The following is a 15,945-nucleotide window of genomic DNA, read 5'->3' on the forward strand; positions in this document are numbered from 1 at the left end:
ACAGCCATTGTTGTTAGTGCCACCCCACAGAAAATTATTATTCAGCACATTAAATGTCTAAAAAGCCCTTACCGATTACACTAACACATACTTCCTAGACTATGCATCCCGAACATGTCACTTGATGAACACAATCGTTTTTACATTTATCCTACTAGAGAGTTGATATTTCCTTCCTTAAAACAACAAATATTTTGTGTTAGATTTATTCATTTTTGTTCACTGCCATCAAACACGAGATGTTAGACATAGCTGCAAGTGGTAAATGAGTTTTGGGACTATACTAATCATTGTTACTTACATTATGAACAGTATACCGACCACTAATACTTGTAGCCTCATTATTTCCTGTTGATGTACCTTTAGTTGCCTACTACAGCTCAGATAGGTTCCTGTAATTTGAAACTCTGGTATAGACCTCAAAATCAGCAGTATTCCACCTCTGTAGAAACTATCAATGACACCATCTTCCCCATAAGTACATTCCCTAATCATATAAACTATCACACAGCGATTTTATCCCTATATATACACATACATCAGCAGAAGTTTTGCACACCTCTTTTGTTTCGAAATTCATGTTGCAGAAAACAGAAGCTGGCTCTGAGGCATGTGTATGTGTTAATCTGAAGAGTGTTTACATCATCACATGAAACAAACATTTGTGTAATGATAGAATAGTCTGTTTCCTATGGGAGTTTTTCCAAAGTGCTTCTGATCAATGTCAATACAGGCTGTAATGTGTAATGTTCCATTGCTTGGATGCTGTCTTGAATCCCTCCTGGCATATTATTCATGACGATGAAATCATCAAGGTAACCTGATCCAACTTGTCTCACTGTTTAATGGAGATTCTACATAAGATGTCCAGAGTATGTAGTCATTGTGATCCCACAAATCTTGGATTGGCTTCATGTCTGGGTAACAGGTAGGCCACTCTGTTCTGGTAATCCTAGAATGCTGAAGGATCATGTTCATGAGAACAGGTTCATGAGCACACAAGTTACCATTCAGCAAAATGAAATTTTCACCAAATTGTTGGTGACATGGTAACTCTAATGATTGCCGAATTTCTTCGCTGTACCATAGCGCAGTGAGACTGCTCCCACCAAGCAAAAGAAATGTGTGGCCACCCCATGCAATGCCACCCCCGAAAGTCGTTTCACCATCATCTTGTTGATCTTATTGCACATGTGGGACACCGTTTTGGAGACATTCGATATTACTTTTTCTGCAGTTATCAGTGTACAAATAAATCAGAGTTTGTTGGAATGTGATTCACTTATATCAATAACATAGAAATAATGAAGCAGGCTCTCAACAATGAGTGCATATGCTTGCACAACAGTTATTTCCATGCTCTGAGAAGGATTGTGATTGAGAAAAATAGTCATCGGTCATGAACTTGTGGAACTGCAGTATGCAATACTGACAGATAATAAAGAAGACTTTTATAAGTTACAGAGTGCAGCAATTAGTTGTACTGGCTTTTTTTTGCAGATTTTACTACACAAATCCAGATTTCGGCTAGTGCCTAGCCATAGCCATGATCAATGCACTATTTTCTAATCTCGATGCATGTTAGTTCCCTGTTGTTTGGGCGTCAGTCAAAGGTCTTTGAATACTACTCAAGTATTCAAAGAACTGTGACTAACGCCCGAACAACAGGAACAATATTGTTGAGGCTACAAGTAGTTGTTATCTTCAAACTTTGAACTTTGCCACCTTTCACTAAATATTCTGTTAACACTGTGCTAATGCTGATTGGACGACTTTATCTCCACTGCAGCTGTTCTTGTGCTGAAATTCTTAAGTCTTTAATCATCTGTTCTAAATATCAGTCACAGTTCGTTGAATGCTACTCAAGTATTCAATGAACTGTGACTGACGCCCGAACAACAGCGGGTTAACAAGGATCAAGATTAGAAAACAGCGCAATAAAACTAGCAAAAAAAAGTCTGATTGCTGCGCTCTATAATTTATAAATCACATAACAGTCGCTAAGTCGCTGAGTGCACCCACTTTCCTAATGGAAGGTAGCCCAATAAAGAACACTGTAGGTATGGTGTACAAAGTACATTTTATGAAACACGACACAATACATATAAGAACACGCAACTGTACACTATAAAGTAGTGCAGAACACAGTGGTAAGTTGATGGCTGGGGTGGTTTTACCATAAGTAGTAGGTGTATGCCATAAGGCATAGAGTTCATAATCACACAGATGTGGAGGCACATGAATGGTGCAGTCTTTCCAAGAAAGCACAGTGATTGGCAAGAAAAAGGAAATATTGATATGTTTATTGGCGCTGGGCGACACCAAAGCGAGCTCACAGTCTAGGGCAGTGAACAGGATACGGTGGTGGTGAGATGCCCAGCATTGCTGTAGCAAACACCGCACACAGGTTCAAAGCAGTAATATGTGCAGGAATGTCTCACAAAAGTGCTATTTGTCTGATTCATTTAAAGTCTTGCAATCTGCATGTAACTATTCGGCAATTAGATCAGCACTAGCTGGAGATCCTCAGGGTAGAAACATTGTACATTTAGAGAAACTCCGATGAGGACTGATGTGTACAATGGAAGCAACATTAGGTGAGGTGCATGCTGTAGATGATGATATGTCTGTAACGGCATATTCGTCATTGAGTGGCCAGGCCAGTTTGAGTCTGCTGAAGAAGACAGTGACAGGCTTGCCATGCACCAAGATATTGAACATGTGAGAACTGTGGAAAAGCACTTTCTGGTTACCTGAGTAATGGAATTGAAGGACCACATTTAATGTCAAAATGAATGACGAATTCATAGTCCGAAAGCATTTTAAACAGGAAGGTATTCAGAGCTGAATTAGGGAAGGGAGAAGGTATGTGAAGTGTGCAAATGCGCTTTCTGACTCAGTCAGCGAGGGGGATCAGGAGAGATATCACATAGGGAGGTTAGTGCAAAACGAAATCGCCTGGGAGTGTCAACATCTCACCATAATGCAGCTCAGCAGGTGAGGTATCGAGGTCACAATTATATGCTGTGCACACGCCAAGAAGTACGCAGAGGAAGTCCTTTCGACTCTGTGGCACATTACGGCCGCCTTGAGGGTACAATGGCACATCTCAGTGAGCCTGTTGCTTTTTCGGAAGATATGCACTCGTTCTGTAGTGAGTGCTTCTCCATAAGTTGTGAAGTTCGAGGAATAAGGAGTATTCATATTGTCTCCATTGGTCTGAAGTGATGGAAAAGGTGTATCTGAAATGAGTGAACCAAGTTGACCCCAGAGCCTTCACAACAGTTTCCATCATAATGTCTGGATGGGGTCGCCTCATCCCACCATGTCACGTAGTCAGACACCAACAGCATTCAACGGTAGCCAGCTGAGAGAGGCAGGAGGCCTGTAAGGTCGACGTGTATTTGTTGGAACTGGATTTTCGGTTTCTCAAAGTGGCCTAGAGGTGGTTGGGTATTTCGTGAGGTTATGCTTCATTACAGGGAAAATATGCTCTTGTCCGCAGCATACAGTCTTCCTTGATGTTCACCCAAACAAAAGGCTGAGTGAAAAGTTGGTCACACTCAAGGATGAGCAAGATTGTGATATTGTTCGGTGATAGGGGTCAGAAAGGTTGAGGGGCCAGGGGGCATGATCAGTTCCGTGAGGTATCACAGAGAACCAGACAGGTCGCGCCCAGTATGAGTCAGAGTTTGAAGCGAAGCTTCATTGTGGGATCGTTACGCAGATCTTTGGGCTGCCGGTTGCTATTTGTGCCTGTGCAAATTCCTTGTACTCAACGTGCACAGAAACGGATGCCACAAAGAACTCAGATTCAAAACGAGATTGGGAATCTCACAGGCATCTATTGTCTATTGAACCCTAAGCGCTGTAATGTGCGAGTGAGACAGGCGAGAACCTACGTTGTAGGGAAACCCAGCAAAAGGCTTTTGTGGCCAAGGACACGTAGCAGTGTTAAATATGGCGGACCTAAGATCGGCCATAAAGGGAAACATTTATGAAAACTATTTAATTCTGTAGTAATGCAGGGAATCAAGCCACAGTAATTTTAATCTGCCATCCTCCATAAAATTTCATGGTGATACCAATAAAACTTGAATACTGACCATATATATAATAATTTAAGATTTACTGTTAAAGTCAAATTAACAAGTTTTGTAGCCTGAATGCTAAATTCTGGATACTTTGGTCGATATTAACGATCGACATTTCATATGAAGCGCATCATTAAAATGACAAATGTTGTAAATATCAATTCTGTAGCCCTATTTTTTTAAAAGCTGTAGCCAATTTAAATTATCAATATTTTCAGTTAAGTATCAGATCATCATTTCCTTCACACAAAACACATTGAACGATGAGAGCATGACACCTTATTGAATCATTAGGTAACAGAATATTTGTTGTAAAGTTTAGTGCATAATAGTTACTTTGTTCTTCATTTATTTATCAGAAAGCACATTGGTGCAAGGCTACTGGCCGTGACATTCAAACTTAAGAAGGAAATTCTATTGTTTTTTGTAAAAGAATTTAATGTTTACTGTGTATTGGATATTATTGTTACTTCATTTAGAACGTGAAAGTGGTCAATTTTTGATTATTTAAATGTGTTAAAATGTAAAGTAATGTAGAATGAGCCGTAGCCAATCAGATGGACGGCTTCAGGTAAGGGAACTGCCCTAGTCAGTTGAGCGATGGTGTTCAGCAAGCGGGGGACCAGTCGGACACAGGCAGAGAGACAGTTCTGGTCTAGACACCAAAAGGTACAGGGCTGGTGGAGGCACCAAAATGGACCGTCGGTCTTTGGATAGCTAGGAGGTCAAACGATATAGGAAATTTGGCGTTGTGTGGTATGGTGTGAACTATAACTTTTCGTGTAAATAACGAGGTGGAGTATTGGACTTGTGTTTCGCGATGAGATTGTGAGTGATCGAACTGTGTCAAATGGATATGCGCTCTCGTGTAACAGTAACTATAAATACAACCACTTTCGCTATTAGTTTGCTTTGTGAATACACATTATTCAGACCAAATCGCAACTGTGTGGCCTCCATCATTTATGGGTCGTTAATTTAGCTCCCAATATTATTATTACTGTTACTTTATGTTATGTTAACTTTCTGTTTCGCAAACTTGCCATCAGCCAGAGAATTTAACCAAAGGGTCACAAGTGTCTAATTTAGGGCGTGTAATGCGACACGTGCTGTTCAACCCCTGGACGAGTTTGAGCCAAGACATTTCGACGAAGAGGAACCGCCTGTTAGCCCGAACATCTTTGGAATGTTAGCTCGAACCTTGTGACAAGTACGGCCGCAGCCCACACACTGCGATGCGCCAAGCTGTCGACGCTACCAGCTGATATATCTGTGATTTCAACAGCCGCTGTAGGCTATGCGCTGTGTAACACCATAGAGAAGTTCTGAGTTTTTGCACATAGACTGGTGACAAATCAAGGCTGTGTGTAACTTCTTCCTGCAGTCATTTGAAATCATTGTCCATTTCTTGTACTGCTGAAAGTTGTTGCCAAGGTATGAATTTTATGCTCATGCAGCAGCGCGAAAGGTAATCCGTAACCACATTGCTGCTGCCACAATATGCCTTATTCAGTTGTGAGCTGTGATATATATTTTTCTTGTCTATAACCCCAGGGCGGTTCAGGATCTGTTACCTTCTACAGAAAACGTCATTACGACCGTTGTTGTTGTTGTTGTCTTCAGTCCTGAGACTGGTTTGATGCAGCTCTCCATGCTACTCTATCCTGTGCAAGCTGCTTCATCTCCCAGTACCTACTGCAACCTACATCCTTCTGAATCTGCTTAGTGTACTCATCTCTCGGTCTCCCTCTACGATTTTTACCCTCCACGCTGCCCTCCAATGCTAAATTTGTGATCCCTTGATGCCTCAAAACATGTCCTACCAACCGATCCCTTCTTCTAGTCAAGTTGTGCCACAAACTTCTCTTCTCCCCAATCCTATTCAATACCTCCTCATTAGTTACGTGATCTATCCACCTTATCTTCAGTATTCTTCTGTAGCACCACATTTCAAAAGCTTCTATTCTCTTCTTGTCCAAACTAGTTATCGTCCATGTTTCACTTCCATACATGGCTACACTCCAAACAAATACTTTCAGAAAGGACTTCCTGATACATAAATCTATATTCGATGTTAACAAATTTCTCTTCTTCAGAAACGCTTTCCTTGCCATTGCCAGTCTACATTTTATATCCTCTCTACTTCGACCATCATCAGTTATTTTACTTCCTAAATAGCAAAACTCCTTTACTACTTTAAGTGTCTCATTTCCTAATCTAATTCCCTCAGCATCACCCGATTTAATTTGACTACATTCCATTATCCTCGTTTTGCTTTTGTTAATGTTCATCTTATATCCTCCTTTCAAGACACTGTCCATTCCGTTCAACTGCTCTTCCAAGTCCTTTGCCGTCTCTGACAGAATTACAATGTCATCGGCGAACCTCAAAGTTTTTACTTCGTCTCCATGAATTTTAATACCTACTCCAAATTTTTCTTTTGTTTCCTTTACTGCTTGCTCAATATACAGATTGAATAACATCGGGGAGAGGCTACAACCCTGTCTCACTCCTTTCCCAACCACTGCTTCCCTTTCATGCCCCTCGACTCTTATTACTGCCATCTGGTTTCTGTACAAATTATAAATAGCCTTTCGCTCCCTGTATTTTACCCCTGCCACCTTTAGAATTTGAAAAAGAGTATTCCAGTCAACATTGTCAAAAGCTTTCTCTAAGTCTACAAATGCTAGAAATGTAGGTTTGCCTTTTCTTAATCTTTCTTCTAAGATAAGTCGTAAGGTCAGTATTGCCTCACGTGTTCCAACATTTCTACGGAATCCAAACTGATCTTCCCCGAGGTCTGCATCTACCAGTTTTTCCATTCGTCTGTAAAGAATTCGCGTTAGTATTTTGCAGCCGTGGCTTATTAAACTGATAGTTCGGTAATTTTCACATCTGTCAGCACCTGCTTTCTTTGGGATTGGAATTATTATATTCTTCTTGAAGTCTGAGGGTATTTCGCCTGTCTCATACATCTTGCTCACCAGCTGGTAGAGTTTTGTCATTACTGGCTCTCCCAAGGCCGTCAGTAGTTCTAATGGAATGTTGTCTACTCCGGGGGCCTTGTTTCGACTCAGGTCTTTCATTGCTCTGTCAAACTCTTCACGCAGTATCGTATCTCCCATTTCGTCTTCATCTACATCCTCTTCTATTTCCATAATATTGTCCTCAAGTACATCGCCCTTGTATAAACCTTCTATATACTCCTTCCACCTTTCTGCCTTCCCTTCTTTGCTTAGAACTGGGCTGCCATCTGAGCTCTTGATATTCATACACGTGGTTCTCTTCTCTCCAAAGGTCTCTTTAATTTTCCTGTAGGCAGTATCTATCTTACCCCTAGTGAGATAAGCTTCTACATCCTTACATTTGTCCTCTAGCCATCCCTGTTTAGCCATTTTGCACTTCCTGTCGATCTCATTTTTGAGACGTTTGTATTCCTTTTTGCCTGCTTCATTTACTGCATTTTTATATTTTCTCCTTTCATCAATTAAATTCAATATTTCTTCTGTTACCCAAGGATTTCTAGCAGCCCTCGTCTTTGTACCTACTTTATCCTCTGCTGCCTTCACTACTACATCCCTCAGAGCTACCCATTCTTCTTCTACTGTATTTCTTTCCGCTATTCCTGTCAATTGTTCCCTTATGCTCTCTCTGAAACTCTGTACAACCTCTGGTTCTTTCAGTTTATCCAGGTCCCATCTCCTTAATTTCCCACATTTTTGCAGTTTCTTCAGTTTTAATCTACAGGTCATAACCAATAGATTGTGGTCAGAGTCCACATCTGCCCCTGGAAATGTCTTACAACTTAAAACCTGGTTCCTAAATCTCTGTCTTACCATTATATAATCTATCTGATACCTTTTAGTATCTCCAGGGTTCTTCCACGTATACAACCTTCTTTCGTGATTCTTAAACCAAGTGTTAGCTATGATTAAGTTGTGCTCTGTGCAAAATTCTACTAGGTGGCTTCCTCTTTCATTTCTTAGCCCCAATCCATATTCACCTACTATGTTTCCTTCTCTCCCTTTTCCTACACTCGAATTCCAGTCACCCATTACTATTAGATTTTCGTCTCCCTTCACTATCTGAATAATTTCTTTTATTTCATAGTACATTTGTACATTACGACCGTATGGTCAGCGAATACCGTAAAATGTTTCCCTTCTACAGAGACTTTGAAATGTTGAATGCCAGAATAAATACAGTAAAGTTTCCTGTCTGCTACGCCATTGTGAGTACCTGAGAGAAACATGCCAAGGGTGGCCACTCCCCATTAACTAAGTTTGTAGCACAGCTAATGAGCTAGCGCCCACCATTAACGCCATCCGGGCAGCATGATTGGGATGGGTGAGCCAAACCGTATGAGCCATATATTCCTGTATCTTCTTGAAATTTTCCAGTAGTTTTGGTGTACATTTTACTTTTATTTGGCCAAATGTAAATTCCCTTTCAATACATCCATCAGCAGAGTCTGAAGTTAAGGCGCCTAATTATTCCCAAGAATCTTCTCACTTCTTTGAACGTCTGTAGCAATGGAAAGGAGAACAAATAGGGTACTCATTCTGAAGTTGGTACACCTAAAGCAGAGATGATGAAACACAAAACATTCACACTGTTTTTCACGAAGACGTACCTCTCTGAATTTATGGCAACGCCAAAGTGCCTAAGACGTGCGTTTTGTGCTTATATTTGGACTCTGAGAACAACAAAGTATCGTCCATAAACCAGAAGAGAAAATGTAAACTGTATAGAACTTGGTGAATAAAACTTTTTCAAATCTGTGCTCCGTTTTTTAATCGAGTGGCTTTCAATTGTATTCAGACTGACTGAATATAGTGCTAAATTGATGATTTTTTATTCTCTTGAGCCGCTGGTATTTGTGAATATGCCTTTTTGCAATCAATGGTACAAAAAATCGGTGCTCCGGCAATAGCGCTGTTTAATATATTGAATCATATTATATTTTTGTTCTTTCCTTTTATTCATGTAAGCTGTATGTAAACTGAGTGATCTATAGATCACGACAATGAAGAATAAATGAGTTGTTTTGTGGCAAGGATAATGTTTTGATACATCTCCATGAAAAAAAAGAAGAAATACGCTCTTCAATTGATCAATTCCTGTGTCTTCACCTGTCTGTTTATGTAAGTTTTTTCAACAAGTGAAAGTGAAGGGCGCGACAGCGAAAGTTCTTTTCATTGTTTGCTCACGACGTCGCGGACACAATAACAGGACACAGTTCGAAAAAAAACAATTTGAATACTATGACACTCATGAAACTAATAACGCAACAGTTCACAAAACAACAGGAATTTCAGAAGAGTGTGACACAACCACTTAAGGAAAATATAGGACAACAGTTTACACGACAAAATCAGGCACTTAACGATTTCAGGAATAGTGTTAGTCGACAGTTCAGTGAGGTGAGCAAAACTATATGCACTGAATTATCTGATGAGCTATACAGGAAGTTGACAACTAAAACAACAAATCGTTACCGACATATCCAGCAATATATATACGTTAACGGAAAAAGCATCATCCATAGACGATAAACAGGAACAACTTGCAGGTGTGTTACAAGATCTTAGTGAAGCATGTTCTCAAATTAAGTAGACGCAATCCCAAGTGGAAGCATAGGTAAAAATTGTGATGGACGCAGTCAGCGAGCTGCAAGACGCGTGCAAAAACTTAACCTACAGAAGTACAGAAGTTAAGTCTAAGACTAGACCAGTAAAGTTAAGAGTCAAAATTTGCCAAAAAACTGAGAGATAAGATACGTGCAGATGTACAGGAAATTACAAAAATCTCAAGCTGGGATGCTGGATAAGGGCAGTACTCTTGCTGTATCAGAGTGCAAAATTTCTAGAGATATAGTAGAAGAAGCTCTAAAAGAGAAAGAAAGTCAATTTCTAGCTAAAATAGATTCAGGTTTAAAGGAAGCAGAGGAAAGGTTACGAGGCGTTCCAAAACAACATTTGACAGAAAACAAACCCATGCTTTTAGAGAAGTCAGATACTTTCACTGGTTACCCACAATACGTGGGTTGCCAGTCGAAGGAAAATAACGAAAGTTGCAGAATGCAGCAGCACTTGCCAGCAGCTGTACCTGTCGAGCAAGCGCAATTGCCATGCACCACACCACAAGCGAAACAAACACGCCTGTCACTGACAGCGTGGCGTGTTTCTCAACGTTACTTGCAGATGAAGGATTACTTAGGCATCGAACATTTTCGGTATTTAGCTCCGAACGGAAAAGAACAAACCCCGTGGTTTCAAAATTCAAATATGAAAACTTATGGGACTTAACTGCTAAGGTCATCAGTCCCTAAGCTTACACACTTCTTAACCTAAATTGTCCTAAGGACAAACACACACACCCATGCCCGAGAGAGGACTCGAACCTCCGCCGGGACCAGCCACACAGTCCTTAACTGCAGTGACTTAGACCGCTCGGCTAATCCTGTGCAGCAAACCCCGTGGTCTTGATCAGAGCATTTCGAAAAGTTTTATTTCATACCTGGACCGATTGTTGTTGGATACACACATGGTGACATTCTGTTATGGGGTACGGACATGGCGGAACGTTGCCACTTCTATGAACAGCTTCAGAGAGAGACTTTCTGGATAAATATTGGCTCAGAGAAGCTCAGACGTGAAGTATTCAACCCAGCTCCATTCAATATCAAACATGGATGCTGAAGGGGCTTTCTTGAAAAATATTTGAATGAAACCAGATACTGGACAAACCGGGTATCTCAATCAGGCGTGCAGAAAATTTTAAAGAGCCGTCTTCGGGCCCACATTAGAAAAAAACTCATTACCATTGCAAATATGATACCGAATAATTTCTGTCTGTACTGGACTCTATATTTGATATACGAGGAGAGACCAGTACAACTGAAGCCTGTTAACACGCAGATAGTGCCACAGAGATTTATGGAACAGTAATTGAACAACTGATTATAGTACAACACGGGTGGCAACCTTATCCCATAATGTTGAGCTGCACTTTTAAACACTGAATAAGTACTTGGTACAATTGATATCGCCAGATTTGAGTTGTGTTCATAAACAACAAAATATTTTGTTCTTGGGATCACAGTTAAGTCTATTAACGAGAGGTAACTGAGCACATACACGCCTTTCCGTGGAATTTCCTCAAACCTGTATTGTGTAGATCCTTCCTGGAGAATGCTAGAGAGGCGAGTCCATGCTTAGTTACCTGAGATCCACGTAGTATCCATTATAGCTACTATTGAAACTTACTGGCAGATTAAAACTGTGTGCTCGACCGAGACTCGAACTCGGGACCTTTGCCTTTCGCGGGCAAGTGCTCTACCAACTGAGCTACCGAAGCACGACTCACGCCCGGTACTCACAGCTTTACTTCTGCCGGTACCTCGTCTGTGAGTACCGGGCGTGAGTCGTGCTTCGGTAGCTCAGTTGGTAGAGCACTTGCCCGCGAAAGGCAAAGGTCCCGAGTTCGAGTCTCGGTCGGGCACACAGTTTCAATCTGCCAGGAAGTTTCATATCAGCGCACACTCCGCTGCAGAGTGAAAATCTCATTCTGATAGCTACTATTGTTTACTTCTGTAATTCTTTGGAATTGATAAATATGCTCAGACAAAAAGTCACTGTAAATTGAAATGGAAAATATATCAATTTATCAGGTTACCCTCCATTCAGAGGCTGTTGCACGCAGTGACCATTATTTTGATTTGTAAATAATAGATTTCAGCTATTAGTCGTTCTTTGGAATTTTTATTGGCAGATCTAGATTTCAGCTTGCAAGTAGCCATTCTCAATGCTAAGAATACAACAGGTACATAGTTTAAAAAGTTGCAATTAATTGCTTAACTCATTTGTTGCTGGGAACCGGTGTAGGGTTTTACCCAGGGGGATCGAGGCAACACCTACTGTCTTATCTATATGTAGCAACCATTTGCAGTACACTATAGGAGTACGATGAGTATGATTCTGAACCAATAGAATTACTTCCATATGTTAGGTCAGATGCATAAACAATATTATTAACAGCAATTTCATATATTGGTTGTTTTGCATTTACAACGAAAATCGCCTTTAAGGAAGAAAGAGGTTAGCACCCTCTATATCTATAGCGTAATAGCCAAATTGCAATAACCATGCATCTCCCTGACGTTTGGCGCCATCTATGAACTATTTAGTAAATATGATGAACAATATACTTATCAGTTTTTAATAAAGGGAGATATAATATATAAATAAATATATCTAAGCAATATCAACCAATAGATGTATACAGCACATGTAGTCCAGCGTTTTTTTATAAATTAATTTTTTTAAATTAAAAATGTTTTACCCACCTGACATAATTTAAATGTTTTAATGATAATAACGGACTCACAAGAAGTGAACATGGAAATTTTATTAATTGACAATAAAAATGAAATAAGCCAGATGACAATGTAAGAATTTGACTTATGTTCCATTTCATGTAATTAAATTTGAAGTGGTTTACTTCCATTGAGGTTTATATGTAGTTCACATAGATGGTGCCATATAACCAACGGATGTGTTCTGCACACAGTCCGCCTTCCGCAAAAATTAGTATTCCATGAACTGTGTACAATACTTTTTTATGACATCATCTTATTATGTACCTGTTGTATTTTTAGCATTGAGAATGGCTAGTTGCTAGCTTAAAACTAGATCTGCCAATAAAAATTCCAAAGGACGACTGATAGCTGAAATCTATCATTTAGATATCAATTTATACCATGAATGAGAACAGAATCTATTACTATATGAATGGTATATGAAGAATGTATAATCAAACGAGAGTAAAACGTGTACTCATGTTGTTCGAATCGAATAATGTAACTACACTGTAATTTTACAAAATACAATAAAACAAAACGACAATAAATGGAAAAATGTATAAAATGGGGAGAGAATATGTTACAGACTATAATGTACATAAGCGACGATAGTGGCATGTCAGCAAATGAATAGGATAAGTGTATTTTGTAATTGTATTTGTATTCTTTATGTTATGTGTGTAGTATGTGGAAACAACACTAAAGAAACTTTATGTAATGCAACTGTTTCAAAGACAATAAAAAACAAAGCACAAAAACATACGAAAATGTCTACAAAGTGTTAAGTATGCCTATGATATACGTGAGTGAGCGTTATAAACTACAGATGGCAATACTTTATGTAACGTGAATTTTCTGTGCTAGACAACGTCGTAAAAGCGGCAAGAAACTTAACTTGACAACGAATGTCTGATGAGATGAAATAAATTCATTGTGCCGCTGATATGGAAACCAGTTGTCATCACATAGAAGATATCACAAAGGCTCGCGCCATTGAATAGAACTTCACGAATTTGTGCAGTGAGAGCTACTGTAAGCGCACAACGTGGACAGTCTGTAATTGTACTAAACACGTGAGGGCGAATTGGGATGATAACGGATGTGCAGTGCACGCACGATTTGCAAGCTAAAGATGTGCAGATGCTGACTGGCAACAATGGGAGTATACGGTTACTGGAAGCCCTTTGTTAGAAGGGAAAACCTATGTATGTATCTGTTAACAGAAGCTGACAAGGCCACATAAATTGAAAACCATTCAGGATAACTCCAATGGCCGAAAATAAAGGCTATGCCCATACCGGCTAGGATTATCAACCCTTGAAAAGGGAAATAAGTTCAGACACTGTGCACTGCAGTATGATGTCAGTACACAGTGAGGGGGGGGGGCAATTAACTGAATCATATTATTTTTATGTTCTTTTCTTGTTATTCATGTAAACTATATGTAAACTGAATGCTGTATAGACAGTGACAAAGATAAATTAACGAGTTGTTTTGTGGCAAGGACAATGTTTTGATACATCTCAATGAAAAAAAGGCAGAAGGAATACACTCTTCAATTTATCAATTCGTGTATCTTCATCTGTTTTTTTTTCTATAAGTGGTAGCAGGTAGACATAGGCTTAGATCTGTCATTCCAGAATTGCTTAAAAATGTGTATTTCAACTGTACATTAAAAGTGTTATAAAAGTTACTAGGAAAGCCAAGTTTATTCGTACATTCACGACGATCATTTAGGCCGCCGCCGAGACCCTGCATCAGGAGGTTTGGAGCAGACAAGAGGAATCTGCATGAGCAGCAGAGGAGCGATCCTGAATCAGCATTGTTATAATCAGGAGTACGCACAATGGAATTAATGTGAAGCAGTATGTAAGGCAAATTATAAATATTGACCTTGAATGTATTAATATAGAAGGTCTGTTGATATTGATACCAGTTAAAGTTCACCCAGGATATGTGTACAGATTTAGAAATTACCTTCCAATTTCTTTCAACTATTCTTTCCAGTCATTTTTTCAATTATTCAAGCAGTAATTATTAATTACATACCATTATTTGCCCGTCCACATATGCCACTATCAATAAATTCCCCGCTGGCTATAGATGGCTGCTGCTACACCTTCATATCCTTGCCTCTCAATGCTTGACTTTGCTGCCAAACATTTTTCTGGAGTGAGTCTTTCTAGTTTAGCGGCAACTGGCAGGCCTGCCTACGTCCGAATATGGTGCAATACCTCATGTTTGCATCGCTGAAAGGACATTGTCTCCAGTGTGGTTCTTGAGTGATGAAGGAGAGTTAATTTGCAGTGAGCCGACTTTCGATAGAGTCAGAAGCCTTCCCCCGTAGAGGTCTGCCACAAAAATTGTGTAGGAAATCAGCTCTTATAAAATGTTCAGTGGCATCCACAATGAAGAGATACCTGTGAACAACTTGTTTAAACCAAGATCCAATTCAAGACTTTTTTACCGTATGTTTAAATGTATGAGTTTTTGACGGCAGTCAGAAATTGCATGCTAGGAGAGCTACCTCCTTTGAAGTAACGTCATGGGAGCACACCACAGTCAGACAAGAAACGTGGTTCCAGAAGGTTTCTCAGTTACACACAGACGCCTCGAAATAGTTCGTTCCATGTGCATGTAACCAATCTCAGTGCTCTATCTGCATATGAAGAATAGCTCACTGTGTTCCCCATGTCAGATAACTTTAGGTTTTCAAAGTTGTGATCCTCCAAACGAGCCACAAATGAAATGCAGGGGCGTTTACTGTTTCTTATTGTAGGTACTTCATCCCTTATAATAACCCTGGAACACAGAATTGGTGTGAAATTGACGTTGTAAGTTACAGAATATCACAAGCGTCCCCAAATTGAAACCCATTGCCCATGTTGGCTTCCTTTCCGGTCTGCAGAACATTAGCATGACGAGAATTGATAAGGAACTGTCTGATTGATGAAGTGGGTGTTTGCTCTGCTGCAGTACCAAAAACTAGACTGTTCGGTGCTGTAGCTGGTGAAGTAACATGTGGTATGTTCAAGAACTTTTTCTCTCCCGTGCTCTCAGGAGACATACGCGACGGAAATCCCGAGGGTATCTTCCCGCATAGTGCATCCGTACGCACTCCGTGGGTCAGAACAGAAGCGTACATCTCATTAAAAACCTACGCAGAAGGCGCGAAAGGGAGAAAGGGGATGGGACTAAATATTGGACGGCCATTTGCGCCCTTTTTGAACCATCAGATGCATTTGGGTGACTGCATGGTGTGACAGAAGTGCGGGCATTGCTGCCAAACCGTCGGTGATAACACTGGCCTGTCTCCTTGCTCGGTAAAAGACGGTGGCCGCCCCGTGTGGCTGAGCGGTTCTAGGCGCTACAGTCTGGAACCGCGCGACCGCTACGGTCGCAGGTTCGAATCCTGTTTCGGGCGTGGTTGTGTATGATGTCCTTAGGTTAGTTGGGTTTAAGTAGTTCTAAGCTCTAGGGGACTGATGA

General features: G+C 40.2%; 2 non-coding genes across 2 annotated transcripts; one reads left to right on the forward strand and one right to left on the reverse strand.

Annotated features, from left to right (window-relative positions):
• Positions 1-11,379: 11,379 nt before the first annotated feature.
• Trnas-cga (transfer RNA serine (anticodon CGA)) lies at positions 11,380-11,454 on the reverse strand. Its single transcript has one exon. It is a non-coding gene; the product is annotated as a tRNA-Ser (tRNA).
• Positions 11,455-11,523: 69 nt separating this feature from the next.
• On the forward strand, positions 11,524-11,598 carry Trnas-cga (transfer RNA serine (anticodon CGA)). Its single transcript has one exon. It is a non-coding gene; the product is annotated as a tRNA-Ser (tRNA).
• Positions 11,599-15,945: the final 4,347 nt, after the last annotated feature.

Source organism: Schistocerca gregaria, chromosome 4, assembly GCF_023897955.1.
Source record: "Schistocerca gregaria isolate iqSchGreg1 chromosome 4, iqSchGreg1.2, whole genome shotgun sequence".
Taxonomy (NCBI): Eukaryota; Metazoa; Arthropoda; class Insecta; order Orthoptera; family Acrididae; genus Schistocerca; species Schistocerca gregaria.